This window comes from Capra hircus, chromosome 23 (assembly GCF_001704415.2).
Source record: "Capra hircus breed San Clemente chromosome 23, ASM170441v1, whole genome shotgun sequence".
NCBI lineage: Eukaryota > Metazoa > Chordata > Mammalia > Artiodactyla > Bovidae > Capra > Capra hircus.
In genome coordinates, this window is record NC_030830.1 from 17,276,773 (window position 1) to 17,302,190 (window position 25,418).

The 25,418-nt window shown below is 41.6% G+C and overlaps 1 protein-coding gene across 1 annotated transcript in view; it reads right to left on the reverse strand.

Moving 5' to 3' along the window:
- The window catches only part of LOC102189920 (cytidine monophosphate-N-acetylneuraminic acid hydroxylase), an 82,647-nt gene that overhangs the window by 51,439 nt on the left and 5,790 nt on the right, over nucleotides 1–25,418 (reverse strand). Inside the window, 1 exon segment of the mRNA XM_018038506.1 lies at nucleotides 5,888–5,925. The gene's annotated coding sequence lies outside the window, so the exon portion shown is untranslated.

Sequence of the window (25,418 nt, forward strand, 5' to 3'; positions counted from 1 at the left end):
TCAGGACTATACAGTCCATGGAATTCTCCAGGCCAGAATACTAGAGTGGGTAGCCTTTCCTTTTTCAGCGGATATTCCCAACCCAGGAATCAAACCCAGGTCTCCCACATTGCAGGCAGATTCTTTACCAGCTGAGCCACAAGGGAAGCCCAATAATGTTCAAACTACTGTACAATTGCGCTCATTTCACCTGCTACCAAAGTAATGCTTAAAATCCTTCAAGCTAGGCTTCAACAGTACGTGAACTAAGAACTTCCAGATGAACAAGCTAGGTTTTGAAGAGGCAGAGGAACCAGAGATCAAATTGCCAACATTCATTGAAGCATAGAGAAAGCAAGAGAATTCCAGAAAAATATCTCCTTCTGCTTCATTGACTATGCTAAAGCCTTTGACTATGTGGATCACAAAAAACTGGAAAATTTTCAAAGAGATGGGAATACCAGACCACCTTTCTCAGGAGACCACTGAGAAACCTGTATGCAGGTCAAGATGCAACAGTTAGAACTAGACATGGAACAGCTGACTGGTTCAAAATGGGGAAAGCAGTACGACAAGGCTGTATATTGTCAACCTGACTTTTTAACTTATATGCAGAGTACATCATGCAAAATGCTGGGCTGGATGAATCACAAGTTGGAATCAAGTTTGCTAGGAGAAATATGAACTAACATCATATATGCAGATGATGGCAAAAAGCATAGGAACTCTAATGACAGAAAGCAAAGAGAAACTAAAGAGCCTCTTGATGAAGGTGAAAAAGGAGAGTGAAAAGGCTGGCTTAAAACTCAATATTAAACACTAAGACCATGGCATCCAGTCTCATCACTTTATGGCAAATAGATGGAGAAAAATTGGAAGCAGTGACAGATTTTATTTTCTTGGGTTTCAAAATCACTGTGGATGGTGATTGCAGCCATGAAATTAAAAAAACACTTGCTCCTTGGAAGGAAAACTATGAAAAAGCTATACAGCATATTAAAAAGCAGACATATCACTTTGCAAACAAAGGTCCATATAGTCAAAGCTATGATTTTTCCAGTAGTCATGTATGGATGTGAGAACTCAACCATAAAGAAGGCTGAGTCTCCAAGAATTGGTGTCCTGAAATTGTGGAGATGGAGAAGATGCTTGAGAGTCTCTTAGACTGCAAGGGGATCAAACCAGTCAATCCTAAAGGAAATCAACCCTGAATATTCATTGGAAGGACTGATTCTGAAGCCAAAGTTCCAATGCTTTGGCCACCTGATGCAAAGAGACAACTCACTAGAAAAGATCTTGATGCTGAGAAAGACTGAAGGCAAAAGAAGATGGTGGCAGAGGATGATATAGTTAGATAGCATAACTGACTCAACGGATCTGAATTTGAACAAACCCCAGGAGATAGTAGAAGGATGGGGAAGCCTGGAAAGCTGCAGTCCATGGTATTGCAAAGAGTCAGACATGACTTAGCAACTCAACAACAACAAAGGATTTGAACAGACATTTCTGCAAAGAAGATATATGAATGATCAGTAGCATTCATGAACAGAAGCGCCACACCATTAGTCAAGATGTGCTTAGTCACTTAGTCCTGTCTGACTTGGCAACACCATGGACTGTAGCCTACTAGGCTCCTCTGTCCATGGGAATTCTCCAAGCAAGAATACTGCAGTGGGTTGCCATGCCCTACTCCAGGGGATCTTCCCAACTCAGAGATTCAACCCAGGTCTCCTGCATTGCCGGCAAATTGTTTACCAGCTGAACCGGCAAATTCTTTGCCAGCTGAGCCAATAGGGAAGGCCATTAGTCAAGAGGCAGATGCAAATCAAAACTATGATGAGTTAACATTTCACATCCAGTAGGATGCCTATTATAAATATAGGCAGTAATAGGGCTTCCCTGGTGGCTCAGACAGTAAAGCGTATGCCTGCATTGTGGGAGACCCGGGTTCGATCCCTGGATTGGGAAGATCCCCTGGAGAAGGAAATGGCAACCCACTCCAGTACTCTTGCCTGGAAAATTCCATGGACTGAGGAGCCTGGTAGGCTACAGTCCATGGGGTCGCAAAGATTTGGACATGACTAAGCAACTTCACTTCACTTCACTTCAGGCAGTAATAAGTGCTGGTGAAGATACAGAAAAACAGGAGGCAACATCTTTTGCTGGGTGAAACTTTGAAAACAGTTTTTCAGATTGTCAACATGTTAAACATATAGTGTTCATAGGATCCAACAGTTCAACTTCCCTAGCTCTCTACCCCAAAGAATTGAAAACATGTCCACATAAAAACTTGTACGTGAAAGTTCAGTTCATAAATAACTGAATAATAAAGTTAAGTAACAAAAACTGAATAATAAAGTTCAGTTCAGAAAGTTCAGAAATAACCAAAATATGAAACAACTCAAATTCCATCAACTGGTTAGTGAATAAATAAAATATGCATGTCTACACAGTGGAATACAGTTGACCCTTGAACAATGTGAGGGTTAGAGGTGCTGACACTCTGAGCAGTTAAAAGTCTGCATGTAACTACAGTCCACCTTCCATATCCACAGGTCCACAGCCACAGATTCAACCAACCATGGAGCATTAGTACTGTACGTACTATTTAAAAAATCTGCCTATAAGTAGACTAGAGCAGTTCAAATCTACATTGTTCAAGGATCAACTGTACCACTAGGTAATAAAAAAGGAGTGAAGTAGTGATACTTGCTACACCAGAAATAAACCTAAAAAAAATCTTGCTAAGTGAAAAAACCAGACACAAAAACCACATATCATATAATTCCATTTACAGTAAATGTCCAGAATGTGCGTATCTATAGATATGAAGTAGACTGATGTTAGCAAATATGGGTACATATGTGAATGGGAAATGGGAAGAGGCTGATAACTGGGCATCCTTTTGGGTGAGTGATGGGGAGTTGAAAATTAGATTGTGGAAAATAGCTGCACAACTCTACCAGTATACTAAAGATCACTGACTGTATAATTATATCAGGCCAATTTCATGGTACTGAAGTGAAGTGTCAGTTGCCCAGTCATGTCTGACTCTTTGCAACCCCATGGATTGTAGCCCAGCAGGCTCCTTTGTCCATGGAATTCTCTAGGCAAGAATACTGAGGATATTTCCCTCAGTGGAAATGGCTAGAGGGTAGCCATTTCCCTCTCAAGGGGATCTTCCAGAGCCAGGGACTGAACCTGGGTCTCCTGCATTGCAGGCAGATTCTTTACTGTCTGAGCCACCAGGGAAGGCCCATTTACTTAAATCATATATCAATAAAGCTATTGATATAGCTTTAGACATGAGTGTGCACATGTCTACTGTGCATAGACAGTTTCATAAAATTTTATTCCATACATACATTTGCGTAGCTACCACTAAAATCAAGACATTTGACTCTTCCATCAAGACCAAGGAACTTGCTGGATATAACTCCCAAGGACTGACCTTTACAGTCTGGCAATCTCTGCTTTGTCCTCTACCCTTATAATGTAATCATTTCACAAATGATACATAAATGGAACCCTACAGCATTAAATTGGCTTTTAGACTCTCCAGTTCCCTCCCATAAAAAATTACAGCTCAGCCTTGAATGCTCTCCAGCTAGTTCTCTCTCACCACCTGTTTACAGCCGGACATACTTTCGGTGGTGCCAGTTTCTACACACCTCACAGCTTATTAGTTTTCATCTGACATTTCTGACCATTCTTATATTTCCATTGTAGACTCATCTTTCCTTTGTCTACCTGGTCAGGAAACATGGTAGCTCCTAAAAGCTCAATTCTTTTCTTTTTTAAATTTATTTTTGGCTGTGCTGGGCCTTCACTGCAGCGAGCAGGGGCTGCTCTCTAGCTGCGGTGTGTGGGCTTCTCACTGCGGTGACTTCTCTTTTTGCAGAGCACGAGCTCTAGGCTCATGGGCTTCAATAGTGGTGGCACTCAGGCTTAGTTGCTCCAAGGCATGTGGAATCTTCCTGGATCAGGAGTCAAACCACTGGACTTTAACCACTGGACTACCAGTGAAATCCAAGGCTCAGTTCTGCACCTTCCTCATTTAACATCCCCCTAAGGGATCATCCACCCATGACTCCAGAACATAATGACTCTCACATGAGCAGACCTGATCCAGGAAGCTGTATCTGTAGAATTAACTGCATTTTACACATATTCATTAGGATGTCCTAAAGACACCTGAAACGGAGTGTGTCCAAAATCCAATTCAACACATCTCATCTATCCCCAAACCTTCAAAGGTCCACCACGACACCCCCATTACCTTTGACGCCACCCTTTCTCTCACTACCCCATATTCAATTCAAGTCTCTCACTTTTACCCTTTAAGGCTATCTCACAACCATCCCGTTCTAACCCTGATCCAGCTACCACCGTCTCCCTCTGGACTACCGTCAGGGCCCCTTAAAGGGTCACCCTACATTTCACTCTCTGTTCTTTCCGCTATGGTCAGAATGACATATTTAAAATGAAGATTTCAAAAGAGCCTCATCCTGCGAATCCTTCTCCCACCTCTTGAAAATGCATCATATCCTCCCATTGCTCCTAGGAGAAAGAATAAAATTTCCTAAAATTTCCTCAGAGGTGATGCACAGGGACCCCAATCACTTCCTCCAGCTCCGTTTGAATTATGTTTTTTCTTCTAATATCATTTCCTCAAAGTACTGGCCGATACCTAGACTATACTTCCTGAGGCCTTCTTCATGGATTTAACTCTCCTTATTCTTTTGATTGCAGTTCAGTCATCATCTCCACTGGGAAGCCTCCCCCAAGGAAGGTCAAATCCTACTGTTATACACACAGCATTATGTATCTTTCTTTCATGTGACTTATCAAACTTATAATTTCATGTTTAATTATGAGATTAACTAATATCTGTATGCCCCCAAATTAGGTGACAGTCACAGGAAGGAAGGAACCCAGCCTGTGTGAGATTGCCTTGCACCCCTAGAGTCTACCACACATGAGGATTCCAATGAATATTATTTGTCAAAATAATAAATTAATATCCCAATTACTGGCTCAGAGTGATTCCTAGAAAACCTTATTTTTTTAATAACCTGGAACTTACACATACCATTATGCTTAGAATATCTTTAGAATGGGTTCATATTTTCTTAGGAACTAGCATGTACCCAAATATAACATTGGCATTCTAAAAATTAACTGTCCTACAGACAGTGCGCCCATTATGACTAGGTGGCAATAAAGTTTATGTGGATTACAGTTGATATTTCCATACAGAATCAAGTTGTAAAAGGCAATTAAGTTCTACTCCAGCTCACGAAATCTTGTCTATACCCTGAATATTCAGCATTTTATTCTTAGGAGCTATGAAACAGAGTGTCCTTTTGAGCCATGATATCAGGGTACATTTTAGTCCAGAGCACCCTACAACTCCAAATCTTGAGTCCTCCATACTCTTTCACCTCTGAATCCTTAGTATTTCTTTCAGTGCTAAAGCTTTCTGAGGACCGGCAAAGCTGTAGGTAAGATAGCTAGGTAAGATACTAGCGGAAGGAAAATTCCAAAGACAAGATCAACTGGCAGCCAGAGGGAAAAATAAGGGCAATCTACAGAAAAGATGTCACCAGAGATGGGGTTGGGTGAAGTGGACAGGGCTTGGAGAGAGGGCGCCCTGGCAGATAACCATCCAGGGCAAGCAGGGTGTGGGCAAGGCAAGCTCGATACCTAAATAACTGGGCATTCTGTGAATTAGATGTTCCTGGGATGGTGCATACTATATCCACAGAAATGGTCTTAACATCATGAACTTTACCCCACCCTCACCCCCAACCACGAGCTCTCAGTTCTTGTACCTTTTCATCAGACAAAGACAAACTATCAAAATTATCAATCCTAAATTCAGTAGGAAAACAATTTTAAATTGTACCTTTGTTCCAGTCCAGGTAGAATGGGGCCAAACAGCTCCTTAGAGAAAGAAGAAACAGTGAGATTGAAATCTTCTTTTGAATGATGTTTAGAATTTCTACAGTAGCTGCAGTTTGGAAATAATTTGCTTAGGAACAGACTTGATTTGATTTCTTCAGAGCCAGAAAACCTTTTCAAAAGCAATTATGAGAGCACAGCTGGCCAGTCAGACTTCTGGAAGTATGAGCACTGAGCAGATGTGAAATTCAACTGTCATGTTAATATATCTGCCATTATCTCTGTTACTCTTTTGGTCCCACCCATAGAGCTTAGTTTCCATAAACTCCTCATTCCTTGCCAACACCAGGATGTGAAATGTGAGGGCGTGTCAAGTAGAGGGTGGGGATGGGCAGGTATGCTTTATAGACCTGTCAGTGGGGTGAAGAAAGGAAATGCACTGAAGAAGAATTAATATCCCTACCCAAACTTCCTTAACCCTTTTGCAAGTGCATCAGCCCATCTCATATGCACAAAGTTTTCTTTTGTTTTAATATTTATTTGGCTGGACCAAGCCCTCCTTGCGGCATACAGGATCTTCACTTATGACATACAGGATCTTCACTTGTGGCATGTGAATTCTTAGTTGCAACATGTGGGATCTAGTTTCCTGACCAGGGATTGAACCTGGGCCCCCTGCATTGGGAGTGTGGAGTTGTAGCCAATGGACCACCAGGGAAGTCCCCACATGTATTTTTAATGCAATAAGAATAACTGCTTCATTAGAAATGGAAAGGTTCTGTATAGAATATTTCCCATTAGGATGTAAACAGCAGAAGGTTGGTATAGAGTGCAGAGGGTATGGAGTGTAGAGTGAAGTCCCTATACTCCTCTGTATAGAGTGCTTACAATGATGTATAATGATGTCTTCCCTTCTCCAAGCAACCAAGAGTGTCGTGAGCAGGAACCTGCTTTTGTAGATAACCCTGTGGTTTCAGGGGCTTCCCTGGTGGCTCAGACAACAAAGAATCCACCTGAAATGCGAGGGATCTGGGTTTGATCCCTGGTTGGGAAGATCCCCTGGAGAAGCGAATGGCTACCCACTCCAGTATTCTTGCCTGGAGAATTCCCTGGACAGAGGAGCCTGGCAGGCTACAGTCCATGAGGTCTCAGAGCTGGAACCTACTGAGTGATTTTCATTTTCTCTTTTTGTGGTTTCAGAGGGCTTCCCAGGGGGCGCTAGTGGTAAAGAGCCCACCTGCCAATGCGGGAGACATAGAGATGTGGGTTTGATTCCTGGGTCAGGAAGATCCCCTAGAGAAGGGCATGGCAACCCACTCCAGTATTCTTGTTTGGAGAATCTCATGGACAGAGAAGCCTGGCAAGCTATAGCCCATAGGGTAACAACATCAGACATAACTGAAGCCACTTAATATAACAGCCCTTCCCTTAGAGCCACAACCAGTGTCAATTTGGGGTCCTATCCTGGATCTCCTGAGAAATTTGTGGTTCTCTTCTTGGTTCAGTGCCCTTTATTTGACAAATATCCTGTCCTTTGGCTGATCATTATTCCATCTCTAGTAAACAGGCTTTTTGTGGTTCTTTGAGTGAGTGAGTGGTTCTTTAAACAAGTACAAAAAAGTGAAGGACACCCTGACGTTTTGTCTGCCCATCAAGTTTTTTGTTGTTTTGTTGTTGTTTAAAAGTTTTAATTTTATATTGTAGTATAGCAGATTATGAATGTTGTGATAATTTCAGGTGGACAGCAAAGTGACTCAGCCATACATATGCATGTATTCACTCTCCTCCATCTTCTCTCCCATCTGGGCTGCCACATAACATTGAGCAGAGTTCCCTGTACTATATAGTAGGACCCTGGTGGTTATCCGTTTTAAACATAGCAGAGTATACATGTCAATCCCAACTCCCTATCTCTTCATCCCATTCTTCCCTGCCCTCCCTCATTGCCCGGTAGCCATTAATTCATTCTCAAAGTCTTTGAGTCTGTTTTGTAAATAAGTTCATTTGTATCATTTCTTTTTAAGTTCTGCATGTAAGGAATGTCATACAATATTTCTCCTCTTTCTGACTTACTTCACTCAGCATGACAATCTGTAGGTTCACTGCAGGCATGCATGCTAAGTCGCTTCAGTCCTGTCTGACTCTTTGTGACCCTATGGACTGCACCCCAGGCTTCTCTGTCCATGGGATTCTCCAGGCAAGAATACTGGAATGGGTTGCCATGCTCTCCTCCAGGGGAACTTCCCAACCCAGAGGTCAAACCCGCATTTCTTATGTCTCCTCCTTTGGCAGAGGGTTCTTTATCACTAGGGCCATCTAGGAAGCCCACATGTTGCTGCAAATGGCATTATTTAATCCTTCTTAATGACTAATATTCCATTGTGTGTGTATATATATATGTGTATGAAAGTGAAAAGTGAAAGTGGCTCAGTCGTGCCTGACTCCATGGACTATACAGTACATGGAATTCTCTAGGACAAAATACTGGAGTAGGTAGCCTTTCCCTTCTCCAGGAGATCTTCCCAACCCAGGGATCGAACCCAGGTCTCCCGCATTGCAGGCAGATTCTTTACCAGTTGAGCCACTAGGGAAGCCCAGGAATACTGGAGTAGGTAGCCTATCCCACTCCATATATACCTCTTCTTTATCCATTCCTTTGTCAATGCTTCTCATCTTGTTTTAAAAACTCAGATCATGTCCTTCTCCTTCACAAAAATCACCTACTCCACTTCTCATAGATTTATATTTTCTTCTGAATTCCTAAGGAATTCTGTACCTCACAATTTGAACTTTTGAAAAAAGTAATACAAGTTCTCTAAATATTTCCTTTGTGTTGGTCTTGTCTATTAGACTGTAAGCCAATGGAGCATGGAGAATGTGACTTAGGACTTGTATTCAAAGCTGTGCTTACAATAATGTATAAGCAAACTTAATAGCAAATTCCCTGTAAACTAGCAAGAGGCTAGTTTTAACCACATCTCTTCCAGTTGGAGAAATGTCTCTTAATAGGACAAAGGAAGAAAGGGCTTCTATATAAGGCAATTCTTTTAGTTAACACCTCATCCTGAAAGTAGTATTTTCTTTCCCAAATCAAGAAGGTCTCTCAAAATCTTTCTTCTCTTATTCTAGAAGACATTACTTTTTGAACTGAGATATAACTTATAGTAAGATGCACTAATCTTGAATGTACATAGGTATATACCCATGTAACAACATCCACATCAAGGTATAGAACATTTCTAGTACTCCAGCAAACTCTACTCAATTCTAGTACTCTAGTACTCCAGTCAATACCCATTCGAACAGTAACCACTCTTCTAACCTCTATCACCATAGGTTAGTCGTGCCTACTATTACCTTTTATACAAATGGAATCAATAGTCATATATCTGACCTTTTCTCCCACCATTATGACTATAAGTTTTATCCATATTGTTATACACAGCAGTGGAGCGTTTCTTTTCCTTGCTGTATAGTATTTCATTGTATAAATACACTACATTTTCTTTATCCTACTATTGTTAGATACTTGGATTGCTTCTTGTCTTGGCTATTTGGGTAAATATGTTATAAACATTCTTGTGCATACCTTTGGTGTACATAAGCACTCATCTCTGGAGTGGCATTTCTGGATCAAATGGTACATATACATTAAATTTTGGTAGACACTATCAACCAAAATTTCCCAATGAAGCTGTAGCAATTTACACTCCTAGTAGCAAATGCAAAAGAATCCCTGTTGCACTATCACAACTTTTTGCATCAGACATTTTTGCACTGTTTTTTAGTGTGTGATTAGACAATCGGACATGCTGGTTGCACACTAAGCAAGTATGAACCCTTGTGATCGGTTTATAAGCCCTAAGATAACCATATGGACAACTCAAGTCAGCTGGCACCAGAGGTATAATATAAGGAATAGATGCATCAGGTAAACAAAAGAGGACAGATGGTAATGAGTCTGTTATGTACTCCTGGCCACTAGTGATTCAGATATCTGAGAGAAGAGCAATAGCTAGTTTTTGTTATAACAGCACCCTCTAGGGTTCATGTGTTATTGCTGGAGATTGTATGGTTGTATATTTATTACATGCTTAATAAATTCTATATAAGCCTCACTTACGGAAAGGAAGCGGGAAACCACCAGAAGAAACTGAAGCAGGACATGCAGTTGCTGAGGGAAACCGCACCAACGGCCAAGAGGAAGTCAGACTCCGGCTCAGAAATAAGAGAAATCAAGAATGGCGGGGGAAAGTCAGCTATCAGGAAAAAAACAACAAATCGAGCAATTAGAGCCAAGACATCTCTCCCCAAGATGGATTTTGTAAAAGAAACAAGGACTTACACCCTTTTCATTAGTATGTTGAGGCACAAAATTGTCAGTTTCATAGCAGTGTCAACTTAAAAAATATTCACAGCCTCAACGTTGAGAGTTAGACTTTCTTCAGTGAGAATATTTAGGATTTCAAGCCCAGGAGGCAGCATCTCAAGTAAACCCTAAGAGAACTGCTCTGAGGAAGTGATGGGGGAATCAGATTATACAGAAGCTTTGCAACAAAGGTGTGGTAGTCTGAACATCGAAAGATATTGTTAATTAAAGGAAAACCAAATATCTCAAGTTGAGGAATTTAGCACTTTTCTATGTATGGGAAGGTACAAGAGTCTGGGCTTACTGAAGTCATTCCTCTGATATGTACCTCACCCATCTGAGCCAGTATCCTGTGTTTCCATATCCTGAGTTTCCTCAGGGCTCACTGTAGAGTGTGGTTGCAGTCTGATGGCTGCTAAATGGCAGATATTCTTTCCTTCCTGAGTTTCCACAGGGCTCACCAGCTCACCATCAGTGGTGGCTACTATGGCTAATGACGGTAACATCCTATGTTGCATACATCATCAGGAACCTGAATTCAATCCACTGAATATTCTTAAGGAGAGAACAGATTTGTTGTATTGTATTGTATTATTCAGTCACTAAGTCATGACTGAATGTTCAACGACTGAACAACAACAAAAATTCAGTCAATAAGTCATATCTGACTCTCTTCAACCCCATGGACTGCAGCACAACAGGCTCCTCTGTCCTCCACTATCTCCTGGAGTTTGCTTAAATTCCTATCCATTGAGTCAGTTATGCTATCTAACCATCACATCCTCTGTCACCACCTTCTCCTTTTGCCTTCAATCTTTGCCAGCATCAAGGTCTTTTCCAGTGAGCCAGCTCTTTCCATCAGGTGACCAAAGTATTGGAGCTTCAGTTTCAGCATCGGACCTTCCAGTGAATATTCAGGGTTGATTCCCTTTAGGATTGACTGGTTTGAGCTCCTTGTAGTCCAAGGAAGTCTCAAGAGTCTTCTCCAACACCAGAATTCAAAGGCATCACTTTTTTAGTGCTCAGCCTTCATTTTGGTCCAACTTTCACATCCATACACCACTACTGGAAAAACCATAGCTTTGACTATATGGACCTTTGTCAGTAAAGTGGTGTCTCTGTTTTTAAATACGCTGTCTAGGTTTGTCATAGCTTTCCTTCCAAGGAGCAAGCGTCTTTGAATTTCACAGCTGCAGTCACCATCCACAGTGATTTTGGAGCCTAAGAAAATAAAGTCTGTCTCTGCTTCCACTTTCCCCCCATCTATTTGCCATGAGGTGATGGGACTGGATGCCATGATCTTAGTTTCTTAATACTGAGTTTTAAGCCAGCTTTTTCACTCTCCTCTTTCACCCTCATTAAGAGGCTCTTTAGTTCCTCTTCCCTTTCTGCCATTCAGTTCAGTTGAGTTCAGTTCAGTTGCTCAGTTGTGTCTGACTCTTTGCGACCCCATGAATCGCAGCACGCCAGGCCTCCCTGTTCATCACCATCTCCTCTGTGACCCCATGAATCACAGCACGCCAGGCCTCCCTGTCCATCACCATCTCCCGGAGTTCACTCAAACTCACGTCAATCGAGTCGGTGATGCCATCCAGCCATCTCATCCTCTGTTGTCAGTTGCTCAGTCGTGTGCAACTCTTTGTGACCCCATGGACTGCAGCACACCAGGCCTCGGTGTCCATCACCAACTCCTGGAGTTTACCCAAACTCATGTCCATTGAGTCGGTGATGCCATCCAACCATCTCATTCTCTGTCATCTCCTTCTCCTCCCGCCTTCAATCTTTCCCAGCATTAGGGTCTCTTCCAATGAGTCAGTTCTTTGCATCAGGTGGCCAAAGTATTGGAGCTTCAGCTTCAGCTTCAGCATCAGTCCTCCCAATGAATATTCAGGACTGATTCCCTTTAGGACAGACTGGTTGGATCTCCTTGCAGTCCAAGGGACTCTCAAGAGTCTTCTCCAACACCACAGTTCAAAAGCATCAATCTGCATATCTGATGTGATAGTTCTCCTGGCAATTTGGATCCCAGCTTGTGATTCATCCAGTACTGCATTTCACATGATATACTCTGCATAGAAGTTAAATAATCAGAGTCATAATATATAGCTTTCTCATATTTCTTTCCCAACTTTGAGCCAATCAGCTGTTCTGTATCCTGTTCTAACTGTTGCTTCTTGACCCACATACAGGTTTCTCAAGAGACAGGTAAGGTGGTCTTGTACTCCCATCTTTTTAAGAATTTTCCAGTTTGTTGTGATCCACAGAGTCAAAGGCTTTGACATTGCCAATGAAGCAGAAGTAGAGGTTTTTTGGGAACTCCCTTGCTCTTTCTACAATCCAACAAATGTTGGAAGTTTGATCTTTGGCTCCTCTGCCTTTTCTAAATCCAGCTTGTTTATTTGGAAGTTCTCAGTTCACATGCTGTGGAAGCCTAGCTTGAAGGATTTTTGAGCATTACCTTGGTAGCATGTGAAATGAGCACAGTTGTATGGTAGCTTGAACATTCTTTGGCATTGCCTTTCTTTGGGATTGAAATGAAAACTGATCTTTTCCAGTCCTGTGGCCATTGCTGGGTTTTCCAAATTTGCTGACATAGTGAGTGCAACATTTTAACAGGATCATCTTTTAGGATTTTAAATACCTCAACTGGAATTCCATCACCTCCACTAGGTTTGTTGGTAGTAATGCTATAATGCTTCCTAAGGCCCACTTGACTTCACACTCCAAGATGTCTGGTTCTAGATAAGTGACCACATCATCTTGGTTATCCAGGTCATTGAGACCTTTTTTGTATAGTTCTTTGGTATATTCTTGGCACCTCTTCTTAATCTCTTCTGGTTCTGTTAAAGTCCTTACTGTTTCTGTCCTTTATCGTGCCTATCCCTGCAAGAAATGTTCCCATGATATCTCCAGTTTTCTTGAAGAGATCTCTAGTCTTTCCCATTCTATTGTTTTCCGCTATTTCTTTGCACTGTTCACTTATGAAGGATTTCTCACCTCTCCTTGCTATTCTCTGGAACTCTGCATTCAGTTGGATATAGTCTTTCCCTTTCTTTGTTGCTTTTCACTTCTCTTCTTTCCTCAGCTATTTGTAAAGCCTCCTCAGACAACCACCTTGCCTTCTTGCATTTCTTTTCCTTTGGGATGGTTTTGGTCACTGCCTCCTGTATAATATTACAAACGTTTGTCCATAGTTTTTCAGGCACTCTGTGTACCAGATCTAATCCCTTGAATCTATTCATCACCTCCACTGTCTAATCATAAGAGGTTTGACTTAGGTTTGGCCCAGGTTGTAACGGGTTTGGAAACACCCTTTTCACTTGTGTATTGACAAAGAAACAAAGGAAACCAGGATACAAAAGAAGGAAATTCTTCGGCTGTGTTATTTTGGAGAATGCTCAGATTCCTTTACAGAAAAGAAATTCTATTTTTTTTCTCAATGAAAAAATAATACACTTATTGGGGAAAATTCAGAAATTACAGATAAACAAAAAGAAAATTAAAGCCACTGATAATTTCACCACCCAGAGTTAAATAACATTAACGTTCTGATACATATTCTTTTCTCTTTCTATGTGTTGAGATATATCTATGTATGTATATAAGTATATGAATGTATGTGTATTTCTACATACAATAAGAAAGATCATATCACTTACACTATTTGTAACCTGATTTTTCTCCTAACACTATATCCTGAACATTGTGCTATATCATTAAACGATTTTCCCCAATTGAAAAATGGAAGAAGTTCTTAGACTAGCACAAATAGGTGAAAGTGGGTGGTAATAAGAGAGACAGGATGGTGGGGGTCATTCAGGAGGACATGACCACCCATTGATCCTCAAGCTGGATGGGCAACGGGAAGTTCATCACCCCTTCCCCACCTTAAATACATGTTTGCCCACTGTTCCCGAAGTGGGAGCTGTTTCAAGTCTGTAGCCTCAAGAGAGTAGGGTGTTGAGACCATCTGGACTGAATACATGACTGAACCCAGTCATATTGGTTCGATGAAAACCCCCTGTAACCGAACACTTTATTAAAGAAGCCCTCCAGCGTTCTGTAGTGGAAGATTCGTAATCTCCCGGCACTCACTCACACAATACCCTTTGTCTCTATACATACTTTAAATTTCTGGTGGGCAGGTTTGGAGACCTACTCATCAGGTACGGAATTGGGAATTAGACATTTTATTTAATCTCCAAGGACAGGGTGACATTCAGGAAGATGAGTAAATGAAACAGGAGGTATGAAAAAGGGGGGCAATAAGAGAACAAAAAGTTCAAAAATAAATAAAACCATGAGTGTTCAAACAAAACAAAATAAGTAGTGGCCTTAACTAGCAGCATAATATGTCAAAAACCAAATCTAAAATCTGTGACAGAGGAAATCAATTTAAGGAATCTAAAATAACAACAGAAAAGACTGAAAGAGAAGGAGAAAGTGAGAGAGAAAAAACATGAAAAAATATCAGGAAGAAAAACCAATGATAACTAATTTCTGTATAACAGGATGTCCAGAAGGAGAAAAGACAATAAACGAAGAAGAAATAATCAAGGAAAGAATAGAACTTCTCTGAACTGAAGAAAAAGTTGATTTCATATTTAAAGAATCTAATGATTTCAGGAATACTTAAAAAAGGCATCCTATAGATAATCTGATGAAATTTAGAAATGCTAAAAAAAAACCCTTAAATCCCACAAGCTTCCACACCATGCCCCTACCCTACCCTACCCTACTCCCTCCACCAAAAGTCACCCCCAAATTGAGAACCAGACAGGGAAAAGAAACCTGCTGACATCCGTCCTCTCATTTGTAAACTGAATGCCAGGGAACCACCTGGAAGCATACATATTTACACAATTTTGAGGGAGAATTCTACAGCCTATCTGTAATCCAAGCAAGGTGATAAAATAGAGATTTTTCAGACTTACAAGGACTTAGAATATTCACTTTTCAACTATGCCTTCAGAAAATCAGTTCCACAGTACCCTAGTTCTCACAGCCTCAAACTCTTTGGTGAAAATCTCCTTTAACAGAACACTCCATTCCCTAAAGAAGACCTCCAGCCTTCTCTAGTGGAAGATTCGTTATCTCCCTGAGCTCACCCACACAACACCCTTTGTCTCTAGGCCACTAGTCACTGTCCTAATAAAAACCTCCCTGGGATGTCCCTGGTGGTTCAGTAGCTAAGACTCCGTGCTCCCAGTACAGGAAGCCCAGGTTCTATCCCTGGCCCAGGAACGAGATCACACACACCAAAACAAAGAGTTTGCATGCTGCAACTACAGACCCCGAGTGCCACAAATAAGACCCAGTGCAGCCAAATAAATAAATGAATGTTCAAAAAACAAACAAACAAACAAAACCTCCCTGAGATGATAACATCTTTCACCAACTATCCTCTCTCTCTTTTTCCCCATCTGCCAAGTTTCTTGCTACCCTTCTTTCTCCTCTCAGTTCTCTAACTTTATTCTTCCCCCACAGCATCTGGCTTTTCCCACCAATCCACTAGGACAAAGGCCATCAGTAGCTTCCGCACTGTGAAGGGTAAGGAGCAGCTGTCAGTCCTTATTTCATTATTACCTTGACCTCATTATTAGACCCAGTACTGCTGCCTACCTCCTTCTTGAAATGTTACTATTCTCTAGAAATCTGAGAATGAAATACACTCTCTCCTGGGTCTCCATTACGCTCTGCTTTTGTTTTGTTCTAGCTCTCTTTGGTTTGGTTTGTTTTTCTCCTTCTTTTCTACTTGACCTTAAACGCCCCTGTTTTCCAGGCTCCCTTACCTTACTGACCTCATTACAGAAACTGTGTCTCACTCATTTATTTTCAGACAGCAAAACCTCAAGTAGAAAGGGGGATTTGCTGCGAGGATCCAGCAAATCTCAGAGAACCCTTCTTCTCATTTCAGGATAGGGGAAAACACACGTCCCACTTCTTGTGTTTCCATGGCACACAAGAGAAGGGAAAAATCTGAACAACCAGACACTGGCATTTGCAAGATCAAGTTCATGAGTGGGCAAGACCACCAAGGAATGGGCCAGTGACGAGGGGAGGCCTGGGGTCCTTTTCTAGCCTACTGGCTGGACTCAGAATCTCCTCCACAAGACCAGTAATATCTCCACAGACACACTGGGACGTGCGAGTCCTCTAGCAGAAATCCAGGATGGAAGACTAAGGACCCTGCATAAGCCTCTGTCCTCAGACATGTTCTGCAATCTAGCTTTTATCAAAAAAGTCTATACTAGGATTTATAGAGTACTTGTACTGAGTAATAAAATCATTCTTTCTCCCCATGTGCAAGGAGGTCTTTATGTGTATGCTTCATTTGCTAGAACCTAAAGAACTCTCTCCCCGAATAGTCTCAGTGAAACTTGAATTCATTCTAAGACTGTGAGCATTCTAGATTATGAGCTCCAAAAGTCAAGCAGTATCTTCTTTTTATTTCCAATATGTGGAAAGAAGAACCTAGGCCAGGGGCACCCTGTAAATTTTAATAATACTGGTTCAACAAACAGATCCTCAGCATATTCCCTTCTTAGAAGTATTAACTAGTTTGCTTCTGTAACCCAATCCATATGTCTTTTTCATCTTGCTTCCATTTTCCCTTCCTACAAAACACTAAAGCGCCACTTCCATTTCCTTTTCTCATTCCTAGGAGAAAGTCACATAAATATCAAACATTTTGAAATTTCAGGAAAACAAATAAATATGGAATAACATTTGCTCATCAATGTTAAAGGCATCCCTGCCAGTACAGAAGAATCATTCTAATGTAACTGCTTCACTTGAATTAGTTTAACGTCTCAATTTGTACAAGACGTAAGAGAAAATGGATGGAGGAACATTAGAGGTCAGCTATTTGTTGTTCTGTTCATAGTCTGAGCAAACAGTTATATCCCAGCGGTGAAAACAGGACTCCAAAGGAGCAAGCATTGTTGCTTTCCCTAAAGATTCCTGTGCAATCCTGCTGTTGGATTGTTCTTCTTTTCTGGACCAAGGAGAAAACCAAGATGGAGGGAGTTCATTTTTTAGCTATTCTTGATTTGTGTATTATAGGTTGCTCTTGATCTCCCCTTGATTAATTTCAGCTGAGGCCTTCCCATCAGCTATAAACCCAAATTATTAGCCTCACAACTGCCAGACAACTCTGCCATTCCACAGCTCTTGGTCATTTAAAAAATTCTATTTCAGGAGCCCACTCTCAAGTTGATCCCAATCCTTTAAGTGTGAAGGCATTTAGTCTGTACCCTTAAAGGAAAACATCTGTGGTCTTCCTACCACAAAGGACTCACAGTTCAGCTAAACACGCACAGGTGAACTTTGGGTGGTGAATCTTAGACTGAATGCTGGAGATAGAAAATCAAGGAAAGGGAATTCCCTGGCAGTCCAGTGGTTAAGACCCCTTGCTTTCACTGCTGAGGGCATGGTTCAATCCCTGGTCAGGAAACTAAGATCCCACTAAATGCAGCCAAAAAAAGAAACAAACAAACAAAGAAGGTACATTCCCTGATTTTCAGGAGTTCACAGCCTACTGAAGGAGACAGACATCTAGTTGGAAAATGTCAGCAAAATTTAACAAGGGACCAACTCCTCCACCTTGGCTCCAGAATTCCTCCTGCAATCCATAATCCCAGGAACCTTTGGCTTTGTCCCTTTCTCTCCTAACGCTTTCACTCTCCCCTCTACCTGCTACTCCATTTTAGCATTTATGTATATTTATGTATATACAGGGCTTCCCTGATGGCTCAAGTGGTAAGGAATCCGCATGCAATGCAGGAGACTGGGCTTCGATCCCTGGGTCAGGAAGATCCCCTGGAAGAGGAAATGGCAACCCACCCCAGTGTTCTTGCCTGAAAAATCCCATGGACAGAGGAGCCTGATGGGCTATGGTCCGCAGGGCTGCAAAGAGTCAGACACAACTCAGCACAAGCACATACATATATATGTATATGCAAGCCTCTCCTAGTTTGAAAAGTATTCATTCTTAACTCACCAAGTATCTCCCAGCAATGATTCTCTTCACTTTCACAGCCAAAACAGTGAAAAACAGTAGTCACTCACTGTTTCTGATCCTCCTTTCTCTTTACTTTCCATTGACCCCTCGAGCCACCCCATATGAACTTTACCCTCTTCACGCCATCTTAAGGCAGCAATATCTTCCACATCATGAAATCCAAACGATGCTTTTCAGTTGTCCCTTTACTGGATAGCTCAGCTGCAACTGACAGTTTCTGTTTGAAACATACTGCTCTCCTTTCAGTCTTGCCTTTTTGTTCTCCCTCCTCCCTCTATTTCTAAGAAACGTCAAGGCCTGTCACCTCCAAATGAACAGGGTGCCCTGGTCCAAGCCCATGCTGTTCTCATCCAACTGCACCAGGAACATCCTAACTAAGCTTTCTGCCATTTCTCTTGCCAACCTGCCTTCAACTTACTTGCTACATTATAGCCAAAAGAACTTTGTAAATGTCAGATTTAATTCTGTCTCTTTCCTGTCTTTTTTTTTTTAAAATTTTTTATTTTTTTTTAAATTTTAAAATCTTTAATTCTTACATGCGTTCCCAAACATGAACCCCCTCCTCCTCCCTCCCACAACATCTCTCTGGGTCATCCCCATGCACCAGCCCCAAGCAAGCTGCACCCTATGTCAGACATGGACTGGCGATTCAATTCTTACATGACAGTATACATGTTATAATTCCCATTCTCCCAAATCATCCCACCCTCTCCCTCTCCCTCTGAGTCCAAAAGTCCATTATACACATCTGTGTCTTTTTTCCTGTCTTGCATACAGGGTCGTCATTGCCATCTTCCTAAATTCCATATATATGTGTTAGTATACTGTATTGGTGTTTTTCTTTCTGGCTTACTTCACTCTGTATAATTGGCTCCAGTTTCACCCATCTCATCAGAACTGATTCAAATGAATTCTTTTTAACGGCTGAGTAATACTCCATTGTGTATATGTACCACAGCTTTCTTATCCATTCATCTGCTGATGGACATCTAGGTTGTTTCCATGTCCTGGCTATTGTAAACAGTGCTGCGATGAACATTGGGGTACATGTGTCTCTTTCAATTCTGGTTTCCTCGGTGTGTATGCCCAGAAGTGGGATTGCTGGGTCATAAGGTAGTTCTATTTGCAATTTTTTAAGGAATCTCCACACTGTTCTCCATAGTGGCTGTACTAGTTTGCATTCCCACCAACAGTGTAGGAGGGTTCCCTTTTCTCCACACCCTCTCCAGCATTTATTGCTTGCAGATTTTTGGATCGCAGCCATTCTGACTGGTGTGAAGTGGTACCTCATTGTGGTTTTGATTTGCATTTCTCTCTCAATGAGTTCCAACTTCCTTGAGGATAGAGTCCAAAATACTTAGTATAACTAATAACTTGCATCCTGGTCAGACTTGTGCCTGCCTCTCCAGCTTTTTCTCCTACCACTCTCTTCCCTCTTTCCACTCTGGCCAGTTTAACCTTACTGTTCTTCTAACGTTCAGTGGACATTTTCCCTTTCAACTGTTCCTTCTGCTTGAATGTCCTCTTTCATCATCTTTGCCTAACTCCAACTCAGATTTCACTTTAAATGTTACTTTGTCTAGAAATTTCTGATACCCACAAATTAAGTTAAAACCCCATATTATATCCTACAGTGGGACTTCCCTGGTGGTTTAGGGATTAAGAATCCACCTGCCTGCAGGGGACATGGGTTTCATCCCTGGTTGGGGGGGATCCCACATGACTTAGGGAAACCAAGCCAGAGCATTAGAACAACTGAGCCCACATGCTGCAACTACTGAAACCTAGAGCCGTGCTCTGCAACAAGAGAAGCCACCGCAATGCAAAGCCCATGAAGGGCAACTGGAGAGTAGCCCCTGCTCACCACAACTAGAGAACACCTGCACACAGCAAGGAAGACTCAGCGTAGCACTCCCCAAAGTAAACAAATAAATAAGATATATTTATTTTTAAAAATCCTATAACAGGCAGAACTTTGCATTTCTCCTTAATATCCAGCACACCAATTATTATTTATTCAAAAATCTGTCTTCATCCCTCAACATTAAGCTAAGTGAAAGTAGGGGTCATGCTTGTCTGTCCATTGCTATATCCCTAACACCTAGAATGGTGCATATTTTTGAATGCTATAAAAACAACAAACACTAAGCCTGTCCTACCGCAAAATTGCACTCATTTCACACGCTAGTAAAGTAATGCTCAAAATTCTCCAAGCTAGGCTTCAGCAATATGTGAATCGTGAACTTCATGATGTTCAAGCTGGTTTTAGAAAAGGCAGAGGAACCAGAGATCAAATTGCCAACATCCGCTGGATCATGGAAAAAGCAAGAGAGTTCTAGAAAAACATCTATTTCTGCTTTATTGACTATGCCAAAGCCTTTGACTGTGTGGATCACAATAAACTGTGGACAATTCTGAAAGAGATGGGAATACCAAACCACCTAACCTGCCTCTTGAGAAATCTGTATGCGGGCCAGGAAGCAACAGTTAGAACTGGACAGGGAACAACAGGCTGGTTCCAAATAGGAAAAGGAGTACGTCAAGGCTGTATATTGTCACCCTGCTTATTTAACTTCTATGCAGAGTACATCATGAGAAATGCTGGGCTGGAAGAAACACAAGCTGGAATCAAGATTGCCGGGAGAAATATCAATCACCTCAGATATGCAGATGACACCACCCTTATGGCAGAAAGTGAAGAGGAACTAAAAAGCCTCTTGATGAAAGTGAAAGAGGAGAGTGAAAAAGCTGGCTTAAAGCTCAACATTCAGAAAATGAAGATCATGGCATCTGGTCCCATCACTCCATGGGAAATAGATGGAGAAACAGTGGAAACAGTGTCAGACTTTATTTTTGGGGGCTCCAAAATCACTGCAGATGGTGATTGCAGCCATGAAATTAAAAGGCGCTTACTCCTTGGAAGAAAAGTTATGACCAACCTAGATAGTATATTCAAAAGCAGAGACATTACTTTGCCAACTAAGGCCCGTCTAGTCAAGGCTATGGTTTTTCCAGTAGTCATGTATGGATGTGAGAGTTGGACTGTGAAGAAGGCTGAGCACCGAAGAATTGATGCTTTTGAACTGTGGTGTTGGAGAAGACTCTTAAGGGTCCCTGGGACTGCAAGAAGATCCAACCAGTCCATTCTGAAGGAGATCAACCCTGGGATTTCTCTGGAAGGAATGATGCTAAAGCTGAAACTCCAGTACTTTGGCCACCTCATGCGAAGAGAGTTGACTCATTGGAAAAGACTCTGATGCTGGGAGGGATTGGGGGCAGGAGGAGAAGGGGACAACCGAGGATGAGATGGCTGGATGACATCACTGACTCGATGGACGTGAGTCTGAGTGAACTCTGGGAGTTGGTGATGGACAAGGAGGCCTGGCGTGCTGCGATTCATGGGGTCGCAAAGAGTCGGACACGACTGAACTGAACTGAAGTGAACTGAAAGCCTGTCCTTAGAGGGAAATGAGGGCCAGTTTAGTTCAGTTGCTCAGTCATGTCTGACTCTTTCCGACCCTGTGGACTGCAGCACACCAGGTTTCCTTGTCCATCACCAACTCCCAGAGCTTGCTCAAACTCATGTCCATTGAGTCAGTGATACGATACAACCATTTCATCCTCTGTCATCCCCTTCTCCTGCCTTCAATCTTTCCCAGCCTCAGGGTCTTTTCTAATGAGTCAGTTCTTTGAATCAGTTGGCCAAACTACTGGAGCTTCAGCTTCAACATCAGTCCTTCCAATGAATATTCAGGACTGATTTCCTTTAGGATTGAGAGGTTTGATCTCCTTGCAGTCCAAGGGACTATCAAGAGTCTTCTCTAACACCACAGTTCAAAACCATCAATTCTTCAGCACTCAGCTTTGTTTATGCTCCAACTCTCACATCCATACATGACTACTGGAAAAACCATAACTTTGACTAGACAGAGCTTTGTCGGCAAAATAATGTCTCTGCTTTTTAATATGCTGTCTAGGTTTGTCCTCAGAGGGAAATGAGGGCCAAGACACTTCTAAATCTATATTACTATAATTTCCAGGGGAAATTCAGTCAAAACCAGAAGAATGGTTTATAGAAAAAGCTGGATGTTTGTGAAGGGTGAGAATATTTGTGGAAAACAGCTAAGGAGAGCAAATGGTTTTAAGAAAACCATTGTTATTCTGAAGTTTTATAATATAAAATACATCTCCAGTGTGGCAATCTCCTATAACTCTGGCCAGTAGTATGGGTATATTTGTTGTATTAGATAAACTCGGGGCACATATTTTGAGCTAAACAGATGCATGACAAGACAGACATAAACAAGAGTTTCCGGGATGAAAAACAAAAAGAATTTCTGGGATGAGACATTTGGTGTTAGTTCATTCCACAAATCTACCAAGCCTGGACCTAGTAATAGAATCAAGGCATTCTCCAAAAATTTGATCTAGAGAAAAAGAGATCTGCAAAAGTTAAAAAACATAGCTGCTTAGAGCTGAAAGAGACTTTACAGTATCCAGTTCAACCCTCCTGCTCTTCTGCCTCCCATATTGGATGGGGTTAAGTCACCTTCCTACAGTTTGGTGCACAGTTAGTGGCAAATTTGGTAATGGAAACCCAGTTTCTCTATCCATGAAACTGAGTTCTTTCTGATTCTTGACTCAAAAAACTAATATAATGGAATTTATAAGCCTTTTCCAAACTATGTCCTGAAAAAAGGTTTTCTGGAAACCCTTTCCTTCCTCTAACCTGATCCTGGTTCACCAAGTAGCATCCCCTGCATAGAGAGACCTTTCAGGTCACCTCACCACCCATACTGCTGAAAGACTCAAGAGACGGTAAGAGGAGCGACTGAAGAACCCTGAGGAACTCCTCGACATCATGTCATGAAGGAGAACTCAAGGAGTAAGTCCTCTATGGCATTCTGCGACATTGTTCTCATCTTTCTTTTTTGAGTTCTGGGACAATCAGTTTCCTCGCTGTCACAGAATATTTGGAGAGCATCTCGTGTTTTAAAAACTTATTCAGTATGATCCAGCAACTCAGTTCATACGTATACATCCAAAAAGCAGGGACTCATACAGATACCTGTATACTAATGTTCTTAGCAGCATTATTCACAACAGCCACAAGGTGGAAACTACCCGAGTTCATCCACAGATGAGCTGATAAGTAGAAGGTGGTATATATACAATGCAGTGTTATTCAGTCATTAAAAAGAAATGAAATTCTGATACATGCTGCCACATGGGTGCAACTTGAAAACATTATGCTAAGTGAAATAAGCCAGACACAAAAGGACACATATTGTACAATTTCACTTAGATGAAACACTGTAAAACAGGGGTACCAAAGGCTGGAGGGTAGGAAGTTACTGTTTAATGGGTACATAGCTTCTGTTTGAGTTGATGAAAAAGATATTGCTTAATGAATACATAGTTTCTATTTGGGTTGATGAAAATGTTCTGGAATAGTAGTGATTGTTACACAACCCTGAAAATGTACTTAATGCCACTGAGTGTACACTTAAAAATGGATAAGATTGTGAATTTTATGTTTTATATGTATTTTGCCACAAAAAAATTGTTCAATGAAGCTCTCAGTTCCAGTCAAGATGAAACCTAAAACATGTTCAAGCAACCAAAGGAAGGTACACAAAGAGAAACCAAGGAACAAAACACAGAGGAAACAAACAAAACAAAAACTAGAATGCAATACAGAAGCTCTAAGTTAATAATTACTTTTGGGACTTCCTGGCAGTTCACAGGTTGGGATTCTGTGCTTATACTGCAGGGTGCACAGGTTCAGGGGGCAAGGTTCCATACCTGCTCGGGGAACTAAGATCCCACAAGACATGCGGGTGGCACAGCCAAACAAACAAGGAAAAGACACACACAAGAAACAAAAAACAAAAACAAAAAACAATCACCTTAAATATAAGTAGTTCAAATACAGTAATTACAAGACAGAAATTGGCAAAGGGAATGAAAAGCCATGAATCAACAATATGCTGTCTGTAAGAAATTCATTTCAGATACAGTACAGCAGAGGTTTCCCTGGTGGCTCTTGGTAGAGAATCTGCTTGCCAAAGCAGGAGATGCAGGTTCGAGCCCTCACCTGGAAAGATCTCCTGGAGAAGGAAATGGTAACCCACTCCAGTATTACTGCTTGGGAAATGCCAAGGACGGAGGAGCCTAGCAGGGCATATTCCATGGGGTCGCAAGAGCCAGACACAACTTAGGGACTAAACTACAATACAGGATGTGGAAAATAAAAGGACAGGAAAAGATACACTACTACTCGTTAAAACAAAAAAGAGCAAGATTTGATTATGTTAATGTTGATGTAACCAGTAATCATAAATTTTGAGCCACACCTTAAATATTCAACCTGTGGATTAAAAAGTTAAAACTTAAGGCTAAATGGTTTCCTATTCCTATTTTCCAAACAAGCCAACATCAATAAAGCCCATTAGCTTATTCAGTTTCCCTCTTAATAAAGCACCAGGGGCGCCCTCTTCCAGCGATACATCAAGATTGAAACATACTCGCAGGAGGACACACATTCTCTTCCTCTGTTGTGACACCTGCCTTCTGTGCAGTTGAATGCTGCCATAATGAGCTCTACTACCTACATGCATGCTGTGCTGGTAGCTGCAGGTTCGCCAGAACTGACTGGATCATCATCACTGTGTGTGCCAGGGAATGGAGCTCACCTTACAGGAGAGTGATGACACAGACCTGCCCTGCTATCGATGGACAGAAGGGCAAGTTGAAGGAAATCATCTTTTTTTTTAAGTTGCAGAACTGTAGCCCTAAGAAGCAGAAGTTTGCATTTAGTTCTTTGAGTTCTTCTCCTTCAAGTTCAAGACCAGAGTTTCTTGAACTGACCCCCTGATCTGATGCACAGGGCCAGGGGCATCTACCACGTGAAGATAAAAGCACTGTTTCTCAGGTCTGAGAGCTTAGGTTCCTCCCCCTTAATGCTGTGAAGATGTAGCTCTGGGTTTAATCTCCATTCCTTCTGAGGCCTGTTTCATTTCCAGTTTCCAAATCGCCTAGAACTGAATTTCTTATGTAAACATGGAGAAGAGGATTTTCCATTTGAAAGGGGTAGATGTTGTAAGCCTGATGCATACATTCTTTCAGAACTAAATTGAATGA